The sequence below is a fragment of the Falco cherrug genome, chromosome 9 (assembly GCF_023634085.1).
Source record: "Falco cherrug isolate bFalChe1 chromosome 9, bFalChe1.pri, whole genome shotgun sequence".
NCBI lineage: Eukaryota > Metazoa > Chordata > Aves > Falconiformes > Falconidae > Falco > Falco cherrug.
The window spans coordinates 22,546,253-22,566,055 of NC_073705.1; positions in this window are offsets into that span (position 1 = coordinate 22,546,253).

The following is a 19,803-nucleotide window of genomic DNA, read 5'->3' on the forward strand; positions in this document are numbered from 1 at the left end:
CAAGCTCTGTTTCTTCCTGGCAGAGAAATGCCACATCAAGGACTCACTTCAGTGTTTCTACCTAGCTAGAGCTTGTGGGGAAGGAATCCCCTCCATTATATTCAGGTTTTCTTTGCAACACCAAAGAATGTGAACAATTACTTCAATTAGACTCTTTGGAAGCCGACTGAGTCACTGGAGAACCGTTTGCAGGGAAAGGATCACTTCAATCCAACATGCACACACCAGGAACACAAATTGCCAAACAGAATTTACAGCTCCATTTTAAGAGAAAGTTCAGAAGGAACATGAGAGGTGTCAACTTCCACAGCAGCTGGAACAAACCTGAAGGCTGAATTGAACCATCATGTAACAAAGTTCTTGCTAATGCACTTTATTGCCCACAGGCCAGATGCTGCCTGTGCCTCCTACGCCACATGCCTGGCACTTAGTCTCTTCCCTTTGATTAAAGACAATGGATATTTTTAGACCCCATTACTTCTTCGCCGTTATTTCTTTTGTTCAGGCCTGGGCCCCCTGTATTTGGCCATGGTGATGGTCATTACGAAGGAGGTGTGCACAGGTCTCCTGGGACACTCCTTGACTGGACTTTGTTCCCCAAACAAAAAAGGAACAAAGAGATTGCTGAACACTTGCTTAATTAACACAAATATGTATGGCTTATCAGGGTGTTTAGATGTAAGGAACAGTAAAGAGGGATAAGACCTGGCTTTTCAAAAGGATTTAATTCAGCCTGTAATGGTTTGCAGATATATCCAGCAAATCTCCAGATAATTAGGTCTGTTTCTGGCATACCAAAGCAAATTGTTTACATCTTTTACCCATTAAAATCACATTATCTGGAATACCCTCATTGACAGCAGAAGGATGAAGCTGAAATGCATGAAATACTTTGTGCAAGACAACACAGCTATAATGGTATTTTCCATTAATTTCCATGAATTTCATCCCTTTTCTTGGACAGACTGTCACAAGACAATCAGCTTTCAGAGCATGTGCATTACCTACCACTGCTGAAGCCCTAACCTGGAGTAAGAAGGGGCTGCAGCATCTCAGATGGATGCTTAAATGAAAAAGTACTGACAGACTGCTGTTGTCTGCCTTTTCAAAACCCCATCCCTGGCAGTGTTCAAGGCCAGGTTGGATGGGCCTTGGAGCAACCTGGTCTAGCGGCAGGTGTCCCTGCCCATGGCAGTGGGGTGGGAACTAGATAATCTTTAAGGTCCCTTCCAACACAAACCGTTCTATGACTGTAATATATTGTCACTTCTGTTACTACTGAAATGAAAACACACAGGGCTTTCCTGCTTATGGAAAATGAAAATATTCTCATCTATCACATAAATGTTAAGCCAAGCCAAAATTAGTATGAACTTCATTTTAATACCATGCTGAGATTTTATTCACTGAATCTCTGCCTCAAGGTATGCTGCTGCTTTAGAGCAGAACTCCCACACATTCTGGTTTATTACCAAAGCTCACATTGTATAGGCAATTCTTAATTGCCGTGTTTTGTTACTCAGACAAATTTATCTAAAACTATCTGTGAATTTTTGTAAATACAGACTGTGCTGTCTGAGGATGAAGGAGTTTGGGACTAGCTGCATAAGGGCATACAAACATGGTTTTTGCTTGCTTAAAAGTTGCAAGCCAAGAAGCTCATCAGGCCGTTTGAAAATTCCCCTTTGCTGCACTCACAGAGGCAAAGGCTGGCAAAGCAAGGCTTACGAACCCCACCCCAGTCTAACTCTCATGATAGGAAGCACTCTAAATCTATAAAAAGGGACTCCTGGTCTGTCTTCTCAACTCTTACTTTTTAATCCTGGGGGGAAAACCCTGCAAATTTTTTACAACTTGATTTTATTATAGCTAAAATGATAGATCAACATGCATCTTTACCCTGTACATTGACCTCCTCAAATGTGACAGTAGAGTGCATGACTTAGATCTCCCTTTGATGTATTGACTTCTGTCTGATTTTCTCGGTCTACCATAGCTGAGGATCTGTCCAAATAAGAGTCAAACTTTTTTCATAATACCTTTTACTTCACCAGAAATGGATAATTTAAGTGTGTCCTTCCGTTGTCCCTTAAAAAGGTGAAAAATCCTATTCCTCATTGATACAGAAGGATGCAGGACAGGAGAGAGTTAAGAACAGATCCGATTTGTTAGCATGCATTTAAAAACTACCTAGAGTTTCTTTGGGGTCTATTAGAAAGGTTGATAACTCTGTCAAAGCTTATACAAATACTTTAAGTGGAAGGTTTTCCAACCTAAAGCTGAATACAATAAAATATGCAGTGGAGAAAAAGATAATGAAACCATCGTTTCATGTATTTTTTCTATTTGTGTATTTGTAAAATGTCTTCCAATGGATGCACAGATTCATTTATTGAAGCACACCCACATTAGGCTTAACACTTTCAAAGAGCCCCCACATGACGTTCTACCAAACCACAGGGACCCGTGGGTCAATTAGGTGGAAACAATTGAACTAGATTTCCAAATATTTCATTATTCTGTTCACAGATACATTCATCAATTCCCCACACATCCAGCTACAACATAAAGAAATGGACCTATGATTTCCCATAGCTTACACAGCATGCATGCTACAATTCAGCGTGGTAGAGAAGAGGGCGATTGGTAGGACAACTCAAGGCATCGGATACTTACTGCTTCCCATGAGCAATGGGAAAGAACCAGCTCCCCAGCCAAATTCTGATCTCAATCACTTCAATGTCAACCTGAAGCAACTGCTATGAAATGTATGGGTTTGCACCTGCATGGTTGAGAGCAGAATCTAATTCTCAATCTATAATTTAGAGGGGGATCACCCTGCTATCTTGCTATTTTCCACATTTTGGATTGCTCTAAAGTGCATTCTGAATCCTTAATGTACATCAATGATTCATGGAAAAGGCATCATCATTAAACTGATTTGCTTTAGACAATTCTGTTCACCTGGAGGTTTCTATTCTTTCTATTCAGTGGAAAGAATAGAAAAGAAAGCAAAAGGAAAAGGACAAAGTATCTGGAAAATCAGGGACTTGACTTTAGCCATCACCTAATTATAGTGTTGAACTAAACCATCAGCCTTCCATTTCAGGCTTGTTCAATGCAAAAGTAGTAGAACAGTGGTACATAGCAGTTATGGTGAGAATTTGGATCTATATTGCAGATACTGCCTGGCAAAGATGTTAAAAAACAGTTAAAACATGGGTTTGTGTATAAACTATTAAAAACTGCATAGGAGAATCTCAAAACTCAGTAAGTAACAGTTCTCTGGGCTCCCAAACACTCTGAGAAGTATTGCTAGGCTTACATGAAAGTAAACTTCATTATCATTAATTTTCAAATGTGAGGCACAGAGGTTAATCAAATGGTGCAGCTTTTAATTCTCTTCTTTTAAATGTCTGTACAGTACTCAAGATTTAGTATTTTGTCTCGAACAGCCTGCCGGCTGGGAATGCTGTTGTGTAATGGGAGGTTGCTTTCTCATTTTCAAACTTTGGAGTAACCAAATAGGTACATAGTAAAAAAGCTGTAAAAGGAGAACTAGATCCATTTGGTGCTGCTGAAATTTCCCACTGAAAACTCTATTATGTAGCGAGAATAAAAATAGCATGTAATAACCAGTCCGGACTTTCTAGTGGAAAGAAGGGCGAAAGGCCACTTTAAAGCATAGGCTGAATTGTGATAAACCAGCAACACGCAGTTTAAACAACTTTGGTTGAAGTGCGATAGAGAAGATGCTCTCCCTCCTCCTATCAAACTATTAGCTAGCTTGTCCATTTTGCTGTCATTTTTAGAGATGCATCTTAGTCATAAAATCTGATTTTGAGCAATCACTATCTACGAATGCTACAAAGGGGAGCGTTTTCCTCATGAGGATCCATACATCTCTGTTAGGAAGAACAATACGGCAAAAACATCAGGTTAGGTTGTTCTAATTACTAGACTATCAACTCTTTCATTTCACTGCATTGTAAGGGCCCTCCGAGAAAAGGCTTTGTTCGTTGTCTGGGTGCCAGGCTGCAGAGTGATTATGCCTTAAAATGTAGTGAGGAAACAACAAACACTAAATCTGGCTCTCTGAGCTCACCTGTAAATCAATTCTGCACACACCTGTCTGCAATGAGGGGCTGCCCAAGGCCCCCCAATGAGGGGTGTGCCCAAAGCCCCCACAGCTTAAATATCAGGGTAAGAAGCAACATTCTCCCATGAGCATGGAGCAAGTAAGCAGCTTGGTGGAGTGTGAACTGGCTGTGAAGGTCTTTGCTGCATGTAGGTATGTTCCAGGGCAGAACTTGGGTGGGTAAGTGCTGGTTATATATGATCTCTTTATGTATGCAATAAAGGATCTCACATGGAGTCTGTGCCGTTCAATGATGCCAACAGAGATTGCTCCTTTAGATAAAATCTGCCATCCACTAAAACACACAGACAGAGACCTGAGGAGCCCTGGAGCAGGCATGTGCTGGATGGTCTTTCAGGAAAATGTAAGCTAACTCTGGAAAGTTACATACAGATAGCTTTCAGACTGAAAACCCATGGAGTGGGTCTCTCCCGCTTCCAAAATGAATGTCAGTGTTAGCTCTCACAACTGCTGATATTCTCAAATGCCCCTCTAACATCCCACCTACATGGACCATCTGCCTGTTCTTGCTGGGGCCTTGGTGAGTGCTGGACCACCAGCAGCAGCTGGGTACAACCTCACAGCCAGCTGCTGGAGTGTACCAGCTCCCGGCAATGAAGAGCTAGAGGGAGAGAGTATTTTTATTAACAGAAAATAACGAATGTATAGAAGGAGTCCTGTGTAAACAGGCTTCTGGATGCAGCTCTGTAAATGAGCAGATCAGAAGAGCAAATGACCCTTGACACTGCTAATGAGTCACTCCCACGCCATAAAGGAGAGTGATTTTGTGGAGCTGCTATTTCACAGCTACTCTACAGAAGAGAAAATCTGCACTAAGGTTTTATTTCTTTTGTTCCATGATTCAGGAAAAAAGAAGGTGCTATGATGAAAGCACAGGCAGGAAAGGAGATGAGGATTCCATTCTGAATTCTGTTAAATTCTTTCTTTTTGTGAGCCAGTTACTTTCTTTTTCCATATCTCAGTACCCAAGGTACATCCTTCTGAGACAGCTATACCCATGATACAGCTGAAGTTTGATGCATTATTGTTTGAAGAGCTATTTAAATCAATGTGAAAGAGAGATCCGTGTTTAGGATAAGATACATATACACATCATTACTGCATTGATTACTATTCTTGGTATAAAACTTCTAATAAAGCCATTGTGTTTAGTGGTGCTATTCTGGATTCTCACTGTTGCAAGATTTGAGATTCCATCTTGATTAAGAAATTACTCTAAGTATGAAAGGGTTGTGCATGCTAATTCTCATTTGTTTAGTATAGGGGTATAAAGCTATGCCTATAGATTAATATAACTTGCAGGAAACCTTTCAAATGCATGATGCTGGGAGATTCAAACTTCCCTTTGTAGCCATATGAAAGTATATGATGTCATTCTTTTGGGGGTTCATTAGGGGCATAGATCAGCAACAGACATACATAAAATGCCTACAGAAATGTTGCTGGTGTTCTTGTGACGTGTAGAACTTAAGGTCAAGCCTTAAAGCTGAATTTAAGAAAGCAAACTTCTTCAACACAACTTCTACTTCTTTAGAAAGCTACCTTAGCCTATTTTTACTCCTGAGAAAAATTTTAGTCTTTAGATTTTTCTGCTTTGTTTCTGTTTCCCTTACTGATAATGAAGTAAATTTGAGAACAAATCCTGGCAAGTTCAAGAAAAGAGGGTAAATATTGCTCTCTGGGATGGAGAACCATGGCTTCTTTAAAATTGCTAGCAACAAGCTACCAAATCCAGAAGGCAGAGAAAGGGCAGCAATTCTAAAATTTCTAAGCAGTTCTGACTATTCCTGGTAATCAGCATTGCTCTCAATCAGCTGAGGCTGGAGAATAGAGTGACAATTCAGTCTACCTTTCTCCATGGCATTTCAGTCACCTCTCAAGATGGTAATGACCTGCAAGTAAACTAAATATGTTATATTTCAAATGTTTTAAGCAAGCAGCTAATAGAGCTTTTTAAAGTACTGATACCATCACTATGAGGTCCATATGAGAAAGGAAAGGGATCAGATTGTCTGTATTAAAATTTCCTTGGTAATTCTAATCAATGCACTATGAACTTTGATGTGAAGTGACTCCTAAAATATGCTCTGATTAAACTTAAATCTTCAAAATACACTGTGTTATTCAGTGGTTGAAATAAGTTCTATCTGAAGAAAAACTAATTTCACTGGTGCTAGAACTACAGAATTCGGCAATGGAAATTAAGTAGATGTCCCTGCATTGATCAGGATTGTGTGCTCTTTTACCTTTTTTAATGCTTTCTTTTTCTTTCATTTGAGCAAAGTGAATTTCCACATTACATTTACACCTCAGAAACAAAATAATTTAATTTTAAAAGCATGTTCCAATGACAGAAAGAAAGAAACCTGTTAGTTTAACAGAAAATGGCTCCAGTGTCTAGAATATTTAAGTAAAATGGCTACATTAGAGAAGTTAGTACTTTCCTGTGCTCAACTGTTGTAATGGAAAGTACATTTTAAAGCAAAAAAAAAAGAGGATAAGATTTAAAAAAAGGCACAGAGAAATAAAAAGCCAAACAGTCATAAAAAAAAAAAATCTATAACGGAGCTGGCAAAGCTACATGCCAGGTTTCAGCTAAGGACATTGAATTTCAGCTGACAGGTTCATCTAATTTACTGCTTTGTTTTGGACATCAGGTTAAAACTCTTTAAAGAAAAGCTGGACCAACACAGCTACGTCCTGAGTCTTCCAAACATGATGAGCTCAGCTTGGAGAAGGAACTGAGTATTCGACCTTACTGTGCAGAACGTGGGTTCTCAATTTTCTTTCTTTCTTATTATTTTTAAAGTGGTTATTAAATCATGTGTCTTATCAAGAGCATATTTTTTCAGGGCTAGGATTTAAAAGCTCAAGAAGGCCTTCAGACAACACTGAAATAATGACTTGTGTTTAAGGGTGAAATTCAGACTGCTTACTCAGCTTTGGAGAGCAATCAGATTGCTTGCATTCCACCAGTGCCTGACCCCCGAAGAACCTAACTACCATCTCCATATTTGATTGCTGAAACCTCTGCATATAAGCTTAGGCACCCCCATGTGTTTGGGAGGGCTGTGGTACTGAGGTGCTAGTGCTTCTCTTCCCCCTTGGGCAGCCGCAGTGGTCCAAGAGCCCACTGCTGCTCAAGCATTCCTGCCCCACTGTGGGGCTCCTGTGTGGGAGCCCTGGCTTGAGTTCTTGCTCACTTGGGTGGATCTCATCTGGGTGAAACCCATTCCTGCTCTGAATCTCAAGCGGACAAACGGCTAATGACCGGTCCTGACTGGTGCTTGTGGACATGAGAAGAAAGGGATTTTAGATGGACTTCCCATGCAAGGCATTTGTTAAGCACCTAATCTTCCTGTACAGTCTGTGAGGAGAGAAGAGGATCCCACTTGGGTACCACTGGCCTTTCCTACAATTGTACAGAGAAGTCCTGGCATCTTGTTCAGTTATTCTCAATCATTTGCAGGCTCAGGTATCAGTTAGCAGTTGTGGGATGAGGCATCCCTACAGTTCAGGAATTATTGGTCCCTGAAGTGGGGTGTGTGACAGAATAACCATGCAATTGGGTCTACTTAGAGGTCAATTTTAAACACATACCTAGTACCTGGCTTAATAATGTTGCATTAATTATTCCATTGTCAAATGATACTCCAATGCAAGGTTCTGCTCTTCTGTAGTCATTAAGAAGACCTAACAATAGAGGCATTATCTCCAGATTCCAGCTAAGGCAGCTACTTTCACTATACCTATATTTTCCATGTAAAAGTATGGCAGGGAGCAATACATTTTAAGTTATGTATGTCATACTCCTGTATGATGTGCCATAAGACTGTGCTTCCATACGATGAAGTGGTACATTAATATGCTGGACTGTATTTGTATAGCCCTTAAATGACCTCTCAGATGAAAGGCGCTATGTAAACTTAAGTGCACATTAAGCACCACAAACTCACTTCCACAAAGTCTTGTCTCAGTCAGCTCCACAGAAAATCTAGCTTGAAAGTTTAGCTCACAATTGCATTAGTGTCATACCTCACTTCCCAGGCAGTAACAGTAGGAGAGACACTTGACATGAACAAAAATTTCCTGTTTTGCAGTGGATTAGAAAAATTTCCCCCATTGTGTAGTGTGTCTCAAATGGGAACTAGAAGTCCAGGTTGCCCCCTCTCTGCTGCCAAGCACAGAAGCCAAGGTTCTCAGCTTCAAATGGCATGCCCGAGCCACAATGAGCTGCAGAACTTTTCAGCTTCCAGTGACTTCTCTTGGCAATTGACATGCATCTAGCACTGGTTTGTCATTGCCTCCTAGGTCCAACTTCAAGAGCAGACCACAAATGCAAAGCAAGTTACTCGTCCAATTATATTCTTCATAGATATATTCCTTTTTTATAAATGACAAACAAATCCCCAAATGAAACATTTTGGAATGCTGCAGCATGACTGAAGCACTCAACCCCCATGGATGTCTAGTAACCAAGAAGCAAGTGATGCTACAGATGATGACTTAGATAAGCTGGCAGAAAAGCCTAAGATCTGTACACTCTGTTGCCTAGCCACATCTTTAAACCATTCTAACTACCAAAATAGTCTAGAAAGTCTGCTCTGTCTTTCACCTTTCTAACATAAAGTCATGAACATGATGGCTGGATTTAATTTGTGTATCTTTGCTCTCTGCACGTTCTTTCTGGTTTGGGATAGAGAGGTGAAGTCCTGTCATCCACAAGAACAGGCCCAGTCCTGGCAGCAGCTATTCAAGATTAACCATATTTGGGGTTGAAATTTACTGCATAAAAAAGGGCATTATCGTCTCTTCAGCACTGTCCTTTAGCTTAGTTCTGGAAGGACTTGCTTAAAGGTACTTCTCTTTCCCGCTTTTCTCAGTATTTTGCCTTTCTTCAGTCTGCCTAATGCCATGTAGCTATGATGATATATTCCTGAGGTATACCTTAAATAGGTATGAGGTGGGCAATGCTTGTTCACTTCTTGGAAGTCTTCTGGCCAACAGAAGTTCTGGTTTCTCACATGAATGAACGGAGTTTTGGTAGATGTAATGTGACTGAAATGTTATCTATATGAATGAAAACCAAAATAGAATATGATTCTAGCATTCTGTGAGAGCTTCTGCCCTCAACACCACGTGAACTATCAGAAATCTTGGTTTTACTTTTCATGGATATTGTTGCATATCTGCTGCATGCTCTTCTGCAAACTTTGCGTGTGGTCTTTCTCTCAGAATTTTAAACCAACTTTACAGGGAGCCAAGGCCTAAGGATTTGCAAGTGTGATTTAATCAACTCCAGAACCGCATGTCCAGATATGTATTTTCCTGCAGTTTCAAAATAAGTCTTTCATAGCTGGATCATTTATTTGCTTTCTTGTCTGATGTATAATTTTAGCAGTGTTACTTCTCGAAGAAGAAAAGCAGCAAAGGGCAAGCTTTAGCTGGAAAGCAACACGCAGTTTTGAGGCACTTATCATTTTCAGGGAAGTAATGTCAAAAGAGACAGGGAAGGGAAAATAAGTTTTGGATTCCAAGGTTGTGGAAGTGTTTGTTAAGTATTTGCATTGTGCAAGGTTCTTGAAAATTATATTCTTCTAGTACCACCCCCACCACTCCCCAGTGAAAAATAGTGAAGTTGCTTAAAATTTCTCAGTGAGTTTGTCTAGGATCCGCAATACCATTCAGGTGCTTTTACTTCTGTTATTGTATTATTGATGCCACCTTGAAAGTGTGGTCTTCTAGTCCACAGCAACTGCAAAGTAATCTAAGTTGCTGCGGTCTTCACAGTGTGGGCTCGCTCAAATAACCCTGCTGGTGACACAGGTCACAAAAGGTCACAAAATGCCCAACTGATCTTAAGTTGCTATAACTTGGCTTAAGACATAAGAATTTTTTTTTTTTTTTAAATACCCTTGTGCCAAGGGCTCCCAGTTAGAGCTGGATCCCAGTGACACTGAGGCAGTGATGTTCTCAACACACCAGAAAGCTCCCAGTCACCTCCACCACTTCAGTGACGTTTAGATGTGATGCCAAGACCCTCATTTGGGGTGGTGATCTCCAACAGCCCCTGGCAGTTTGGTGCTCACTGGAAGACGTTTCATTACTGTAAGTGCCCTTTAGTTCAAGCCTGAGCTCTCCAAGGATCCTCCACAAACTGCTGCCTATGAATGTGAAAAACTGCAGCTATATCTATTCCGGAAAATGTCCCGGCTGTCTAAGCAGATTTAAGAAAATCACTGATAATAAATCTTCCAGTATTTCCTTTGTATATAAACTGGTATCTCCATTTCCTATTTCTCCTGATACATTTTATTCTGTGATTTATATCCCACATATAAGCAAAGCTTTTCAATATAGAAGACCTAAGGATGCACAGCTGTTACAAGTGGTTTGTAGTTAAATTAAGCACATTAAACTGTGTTATACACCTAAAAAAGAGACGAGTGGTCTCTCTTGCCTCAATTTATAGATACCAGAAGAAAACCAGCCTGCTGTTCAGAAAGCATTGAATGGCCATCTTTTGACAATTAGATCCATTTGAGGGAACATTAAGTTGGGAGTCCCAAAATTAAGTGCTTAAGCTACTTAAAAATGTTTAGAACAGAGAGCTCACCTACACTAGAGTGCTCCCAGGATTTGCAAAGATGAAAGACTTTATGGTAGACTAGCACTGTGGTGCCAGATTGCTGCTTGAGATATAATTTAATTTTGAACTTAAAGCTGCTTAGAGTATTTGATTTTTTTATTGTGTTTATTGAAGGATGTGCTCTGTGAAAGTGTTCATGGATTTTAAAATCAAAGAAAAAGAAGGATTCCAGGAGATTAAAGATGAGAGTGCATTAACCCCTCAGATTTAGGATGACAGAGCATCGTACAGTGGACAGTATCTTGCTTATAGGATGGAGAGCGAGTACTACCGAACTGGCATGCATAAAAAATTTGACAATAGATACTAACCACTTGGCCATACCACTGAAAGAATCTGTTTTAAGAAGTTGTGTAAATAAACTTTGATAGTTTGCATAATAACATGTTCTTATCTCTGAAGCTGATGAGTTCAAACAGCAGGACAGAGGAGATTAGCAACATGAGCCTTTCTTTGGAAGTGAGATTCAAATTCATCTGTACTTTGAACAGACTGGAACATTTTTTGCCACCATGAGAAAACTCTCATAGAATCATTATAGAGGTGGGTATTTTTCATTTTTACATATTTATTTTGTATGGTAAATGGTACCTACAGGCTTAATGCAGGGCTTTTAACTCCTTTTTCACACTGCAAAAGGTTTTCATTAAGAACGCAGAAAATGCAATGCAACCTTTCAAATATCAGGCTAAGAAAAAAACAATCTAGGAAATGCTTTTTATGACAGGGCTATTTAAATATAATCGCATATCTGTCATCATACAGGCCTGCTTATAACAGGTTGTCAGTTCTCCTGGAGAGGGGGTGATCTGCAGTCAAGGGTTTTAAATAAGTAAGTGTAGGATTTTAAAAAAGTCTATAATGGGCATCTAAGACAGAATTCATAATTTTCATCATTTACTTCTATTAAAGCAACAGCCAGCAATCCCGAGTTAGGGCTAGAGTCCCACTGTGCTAGGCACATGAAGAAATTAGTGTGTGCTAATACAGCTCTGTGTTTATTTATGGGCAGACCTCTTCCACAGCGAATAAGCTCTTTGCCATCATCAGCAATGCGGCTAGACAGTAAAGCACGTACATAGTTTTGAAAAACTGGGGGCCAACAAGTAGGCTCTACAAAGATCATAGTATTCCAAAACAAATCTTTTGTAGAATTAGTCATCTAGGGTATTTGGTCACAAAGACTGTCTCCACTAGCAAATTAAAGCTGTGTAGGACCTTTCCTTGGCACTGAGAGGACCTGGCATGGAAAAGCACAGATGTTAGCAGACTCACTGCTTGTAAGCTGCCTTGCCCTGCCAACAACTCAACCCTACCTTGGAAATTTTGAGAGCAGTTGTACTTGCGGGCATCAGGCAAGCCAAGCACTGCTCTAACTTGTTCTTGCTTACCATGCTGATCTGAAATGTCTCACTTATTTTATTGCGCTCCTCCTGCATGTAATGTCCAGCTACTGCTTCTTATTTTTTTGTCAGATTGTTGGTCCTTCGCTTGCCATGGCTGGGCTAGGCACCTGGGCTCTGGTGCAGCGCCTCCATGTTTGCCCCATACAGTTCATCAGGACATGCAGTTTTGTCTCTGGGGAAACGATGACACTTAAAAAAAAAAAATATTTTTTTCTTAGTAGGAAAAACAATAAGAAAACAATTTTACTCTGATTTAGAAGTGATTTTGTAAGCCAGAACTGAAAAGATCCTCCAAAAACCCAAGATATTTTCAAGTGAAGTTAAACAGCTAGATATCTGGGGTCAGGGAAAAGATAAAGTATTCTAGAAAGCTGGCTCAAATACCTTGTTTACATTCTTCAAACTGAAAAAAAATTTGAAATGCCATTAAAATTGTCAGTTTTGCACAGAAATTTGTAATTTGATGAAAGAATAAGCAGAAAAGCTTGCCAAAATTACTAGTAAGACAGCACCAACAAGAACAGTGCTTAGTTATGGTCTAGCCGATTAAGAAATGGATATATAATCACCCTAAAGTGAGTACTCTCAACTCCCACTGCCATAACGGACAGGACCTGATTTGGTCTCTGTTGTGTTTTATGACAGTTTTGGATATGCAGCCTTACATTCTTGACTACAATATTAATTGCATTAGCTATGGAGTTTTTTAGTCTGGAAAAAAAAAAGTTCTTAAGATAATATCTTAATTTTTTTGCTGAATTTTATGGGTCTTCAATGCTTATTTCCCAATGTTAATGTCATGTACTAGGTGCTTTACGCTTCAAGTTCCTAGATTTTACAGCACATTGCTCCTCCCAGTATTTTCCTTAGATACCGCGTATTATCTTAGAAGGAAAATCTACTAGGGGAAGGTGTGAAAGAGTTAAAAGGCAGCTTTTAGCAAAAAGCTAAGCTCAGTATCCCACGCACACTGGAATGAGGCTTTGCAAGTTAGTTCTAATAAAACATGAGAAAATAAGGTTAGAATATCAGGCAGGAATTCTTCAGGATTAAAGGTAAAAATAAACCAGGCCAGGCCAGAAGATTTATGTATGGTTGCAGAACTTCCCCAAGAAAAGGCTGACCATCTATCTGTCTGGGTACTTACACTGCACGTGGAGTGCTCTGGGATTCCTCAGTGACACTAAGGTCTCACACAACTCCATCTCAGGACAAGGCTTTCCACCTTCTCTTGACCAAGAGACATCAATCCTGGCAGACTGCTGGCCTCAGTTAGAAATGTGTTTCATTAGCTCTTGTCTGGACTGTAGCCATGTCCTGACTGCAGATGAACTCATCGCTGTCTCATGAACTACAGCAAAGTCATGGCACAGTAGTATGTCCCAACAGCAAATAAGAGGTCATCCTTCTCTGAGACAGGCTTCCCATGGAAGGTTGTCATCTAACTGGTATTAACAGGACTTAGGCCACTGCCTTTCCTCAGAAGCAATTACTTACTTCCAAACAGCCAAAAGCCTCCCCCTGGCAGAAGGAGCTGACAGCTTCTTAGGAGGATCCACTCCATCCTGTACCACTCTGCAGGAGCAGTGGTAGCACATCTTCCTCAAAGGATATGGGAATGATGGGAAGCACCTTCTGATGCTGAGTGTGGAGAAGTACGGAAAGAACAGCTTACACAGAACAGCAGACCTGTGGCTGAGAAGACTGAATCCTCCTGCTCACAATAGGAAGTAAGATCCATGAAATTGTTCGTGATCTTCCAGATGCTCAGTGCCAAACATAAAAAAGTTAGGTAGGTGTTAAGAAAGAACACTGATCAGTCACTCAGATCTCCGTATAAGGGTAACAACCAGCAGTTCAGGAGACATCCTTGTGGCTTGTCCAAAGCCATGGAGTGAACTTCCATGGAAATTAAACAGCCACAAACCTCACCTCCTACAGACACTCCAAATGTGCCCTTTGCAACAGCTCACAGTAGGAAGGCTCGTCCCTTCACTCACGTGTGTAGGATCTGTTGTCAGCTGATGCTCTTTTGTTTTTTATCCATTCCAATCAATCGTCTCTTTATTCACTAGAACGAACTAAAAAAGCCAATAAATATTGTGAAGACAGATGCATCTCTAGCCAACTTCAACATTTTTTCAGCATGTGATCAAGCATCCCTATAAAAAGCATGATAAAATCTTTGGACCCTTTAGGACTTGAACCTGGAGAGACATCCAGCTCAGCTGAACTCCATGCGCCCTTCCGGAATTCCTGGAGTAAAGACATAATCCCCCCAGTTCAGGAAGGTTTTTTAATTTATTTGCTTTTACATCGCTGAAGCTTCAGTGGGACAAGCAATGAGAGATTTGTCTACAAACAGATAGGCCAGAGCAAGACATTGGAATGATGGAATCAGAACTTCAGATTTTATAGAAGTAATTTATTTTATTTTTCTGGCTTCTGAATCTATTTTAAAAGCTGTTTTGCTAAGATTAAGCACTGCTAGGGAAATAAACCTGCCATACCAACTGTTATTATCATTTATATTGTCATAGTGTCTCGGAGCTCTTCTCAAGAAAAACTGCGTGGCATTAGGTGTTGTGTAAACACCAAGGCAGAAGTCCCGTGGCCACTGAGTGCTTGTAACTGATGTACAGCATCAAGCAACAAACTATCGATAGAGTGCAGCCAACAGAGTCTGACAGCGAGCAATGTGATATTGTTGGTTTAAAAGTGAGTGATCTTAGTCCAGGGGAGCCTAAATGTTGATAATATTTCAGTGTTGCAAGAAAGGCTTTGACAGTGTTGATGAGGAAATCCTTTGGAAAATTATGGGAAGCCCCAGAGGTACTTTTTGTGATGTTTGCAAGATAAATAGTGGATAATGGTGCAGAAAGATGAAAAAACAGAGGCAGGAGTTGGTATCTTGAAATTTAGTAAAACATCACAGCTAGGATATGACTACGCTGTGAATGGCATGTTGAAATATGCGGAGGTGCAGCATATGTTTGATGCTAGCAAGTAGGGAGAGCTGGCATTTGGATTCAAGACAGTAATGTTTCAGTCGTCACCCTTCAGGCTACAAACCCAACACTTGACAAAGTCACATTTTGGATAGGTAAGAGCAGGACAAGATTCTGTCAACTAACATGGCGTGTTGTAGTGATTGAGACATGAGGTAGAAAACCTCAAACAAATGTTCAGACTACAGAGAGAGAAGACAAAAGATGGAAAAAAATCTGCAAAAATTCAGGCACTGTCCAAATGCGAGGACCTAGTGAGATACTGAAATCTGAACGAATGCTAAAGTTCTAAGGCTTGTCTGTAATCAGCAGGATTAAGATAAGAGATGATTAGGAGTTTTCAGCTATATTGCATTTTATAAAGTCAAAGGAAGATAAAGGGTTACGCTTAAGTTTGTTAGAAAGAGACTGTTCTGGAAGAGAGAGGTAGGACTGTGAGTCCTCAGCACAGGTGGTTGCCGAACTTTGTAAGATCCGGAGACAGCGTGCAAAGGGAAGGACGAGTGGCAGTCCAGGGAAATTCTCACCAAGGAGATGGGAAAGATGAGGACTGTTCAGCCAAGGACATGATGAAGGAGCAGTTTCCAATGTATAGAGAGAGCTTGAATAAAGGGAAGTACAGAAGCAAAGTGAAAATTTCAAAACTAAAAGGCTGGTTGTGTATGTTGAAAGCAACTGGCAGGCCAAGAAGATTGAAGATACCTGGCTAGCAATAGATCATTAGAAACCTTGCTGAGAGCAATTTCAGTGGTCAGCATGGGGACAGCCAAATTAGTGGGATGTAATATACACGTGAAATAGAGGAGGCAGGCTCTTGCTAATAGCACATTTCATGAGTGTAAATAGAAAAGAGAAAGGGATGTACAGGCTAGGAAGATTTTTTCCCAACATGAGAGAAACTAAATTACTTTTGTGAGTAAAAAGAGCTACAAGCAGATAGGCAATGGGCTGCAAGCTTTGGGAGAACTAATTAGAGAAATGAAGGTAGAGGAAAAGGATCACGTGACAGCCATTAAGAAGAAACTCAGCAGAGATTAATGAGTGCAGCAATGCACAGATAAATACATTTATTTGCTGCCTGAGAGAAATGTATGAACTCCACTGTCCAGTTAGAAGCAGAAAAATTTATTCCATCTAAGGGTTCAGACTTCACATAGTTTATATCATAGAGTCAAACTTACTACTGAATCTGAATCTCTTCCCAAACTAAGGATTCAGTGGCCTTTAATGCTGAGAGGTACTATTCAAGTGCTATGCTGGAACATAATCCTAGTGGACTTTCCTTGCTAATTTCCTTGACTGACAAAATAAATGGATAGGATATATAATTGCTTACAACTGTCCTCGTACTGTTAAGCTGGCAGGTCAGAATTGCTTCAGAAAAGTTGATCCCTTTTTCTAAAAATGTCTTTACTTGACTGCAAACATTTCTGAGTTTACAATATACAAATTTTTTTAGGCTAACAACGCAAACCTGTTGGGATTATTTTTGCAAATAGCAAATTAGCTCTTTCCTGGGAACACTTCAATCGTAAATGTAACTTTCCTTCAAGACTGTGAGAAGCTTCAGCATGGATTAAATCCAAGAGAATCCTGATAATTTTTTGCTTGCCACTGTACAAGGTACTCCACAAGCTTTCTGCATGTTAGGAGAATGCAGAAAACAATTATTACAATGGGTTCATCTGAGCTAGACTGTTCTTGGAAAAAAGATGCACACCTGCTGTCAGATGCTTATAAGGTAATCTCTCCTACTGTCAGGACCAAAACTGTGACATGCAGAGTCCCAGAGGGCATCACGGTGATCAGGCTACCACAGTATGTGAAAGCAGGAGAGACCCTGTACCAAACGTGTAAGAAAAATACATAATCTTCTGATTATAGGGGATGTACTTACATAGACTGGAAGCAGGTCACAAAGTTGCTGAAAGTCTCCGTCCACTAACACTTAGTATGTTAGAAAAAAAGGTGCTTATAGGTGCTTATACTTCTCTATAAAATACATCATCCATCCTACTTCACTTCTCTTGGTAAAGTTCTGTATTTTTCCTGTATTTCACGTACTTCCATGTAATTTAAGCCTACTGTAAAGAGAATAGTTCTGTTCAGCATTCTCAAGTAAATAAAAAAACTTAATTCCTTGCTAGTTTAAATTCATAACTAATCCTGTTATGATTCAGTAAGTTTCATTTTACACTTACCAGTGAATTTGTGAAGCAAATTTTGTCGCTCTTTACTAGAGGCTCGATTTCTGAGCATCCCAGTACATCCTCTCACCTTCCTCATATGGTCTAAGTTCTGCCTCACGCACCTCCTTTGATTTGAGTTTGTGATAACATCAGCACTTTATAGCACTTCCACTGCTAAGAGCATGGCAAAAATGCTAATTAAATCCATCTTCTTCACTCAACTGCATAAAGGAAGGAAAAATTTAAATGACAGGTTTCTCAGTAGCCCCCAGCAAATTTCCCTTGGATTTAACTGCCATTTAGGCATCGATGCTCCTACGCACTGCTTGGTGCATTTCAATTTTACATTCTCTCCTGTGATTCCACTTGCTGAATATGTTAAGACACTGAAAAGCAGTCACATCTCTCCTTCTTAGCAATCTCTGGGTTTTAGTATCAACCCCAGATAACAACTTGGAGAACATCACAGCTTGAGTCGTCATGAGTGTGTCAGTGTGCACAAGGAGAGGGAGGGAAGGTGCAGAGGCCTTGATGTAATCACTGCTGACGCTACTGACCATTAACTGCTGATTTTGCTCTGCTTAAAACACGTCCCACGCATGTGCCATCTCAGACATGGGGTTCAGACCTTCACCAGAGAACTTAGGTGCTTTCCCAAGCCTTGCTGTATAAAGAAGATATTAGACCCGATGTGTTACCTTCTCATTAGTAAATAAAGAAGGTGGTAGAACAATTTTTCAGTTCTCAAGGACAGCAATTGTAGCAACAGTGTCAAAGATCAAAAATAACATTGCGGTTCCATGGTGGATGGAATTCACAAAAGAATATACAGCACAAGGGTAAATTTGCCTAAATATTTGGTTTTACTGAAGCAAACTCTTCATTAATATCTAGCTATTTCTTAATATTACAGCTTTGTCCGTGTTTGGAAAATATACCCACTATTTACAGCCTGTTATTAGGAGCTCTGAGCACTGGCAAGCCCACATTAAGGGAATGCCTGAGATAGGAAAACTATGGAGGGATTTAACTACGGGTTGTAACTCGCTAATGTTTTCCCAAAAAGAGAAAGAAACAGCATGTGCTGCTGTACCAATACTTTAGAAAGCTACTTTTTTACAACTGAAGGCTAAAATCCTCACCTCTGCTTCAATTTCTGTGCTTAAGAGGGCAAAGGAGAACAAACCAGCTCTAGAAAGCCCAGTTACCATAAGGGTTGAATTTTGCTACATGCAGCGCCACACAAAACAGCCATAAGGTATTGTTTCCAGTTTCTGTGGGATTGTGCATGAAATACCAGGGTGACAGGCAGAAAAGATAAGATTCAGATGAAGCAGCAGGGTCATGATTTTGAACAGCCACAGGAAACTACTTCAGATGGGAAGGACAGGGCAGGGAAAGGAGCCATTTAAAACCCCATCTACCCAATCTCCAGATAAGTTCCTCTTGGCAGGAGATTGCAGAATCCCTTGCAATAACAAGTATCTTGGCCCATAAGCAAATTTCACATGAAAGACTCCTTTCCCTTGCCTTTAGAAACAACCTAATTAATTATTTCCTAGAGCAGTGACTTTGTGACCACAGAAATCTCCACCAGGCAGTGCCTCCCTGGGTTCTGGCAAAACGCACAAGTACAGCTCAGTCACAGAAATGCCATTATATACCCAAGCATCGTAGATCTGTTTGCACATGGAATGTACAAGTGCGTGTACATGCAGGCTTACTGCTAAGAACACTCTGGTAAAAGTTGGAGGTGAAGGTGGCATTCAGAGATGACAACTGAAAGCAAGTACATTTTCAGCTTTATGACCCAAGGCAAATGCTCGCGAAGATGCTGAGATGAAGCAACCCTGCCGAAGCTAGCTGAGTTAGGCTTGGCAGAAGCTTTAGATGTACTCTGTAACAAAACACAGAAATTGCAAACAAGTTTGTTTGAATGTTTGTCAAATTTACACTCACTGTATCAGGCTAAGCTGATTAATCTGGATGGAATCAAAGAAAGTTAGCGGAGTTTTATAAGTAGCACGTATAAATGTTTTAAGTATTTGAACAGATGAGCAGACATAAGGAATAATCTTTAGCGAAGGAGCTAAAAACATAAAAACCGTAGCTACACTACTATTGCCGGGGCTCACCTACAGTAGATATGCCAGAAGTTTCGGCGTACAATGCTTTCATTATCATACATCATTGTATCAATAAAAACATGATAAGCAGTATAAATAAGGGATTATCTTTACAGGTACGTTGGTATCGGTCCTCAGCTGTATTGGTGAGCATGAGAAGCCTGTATTAGTACTCCGCATCCGTATGTTCTTAGTCAAAGGGGCAAAACTGTTACCAATTAAAACAATTATATATTTTTAGAAGCTGCTGTTAAAATATGGTTTAC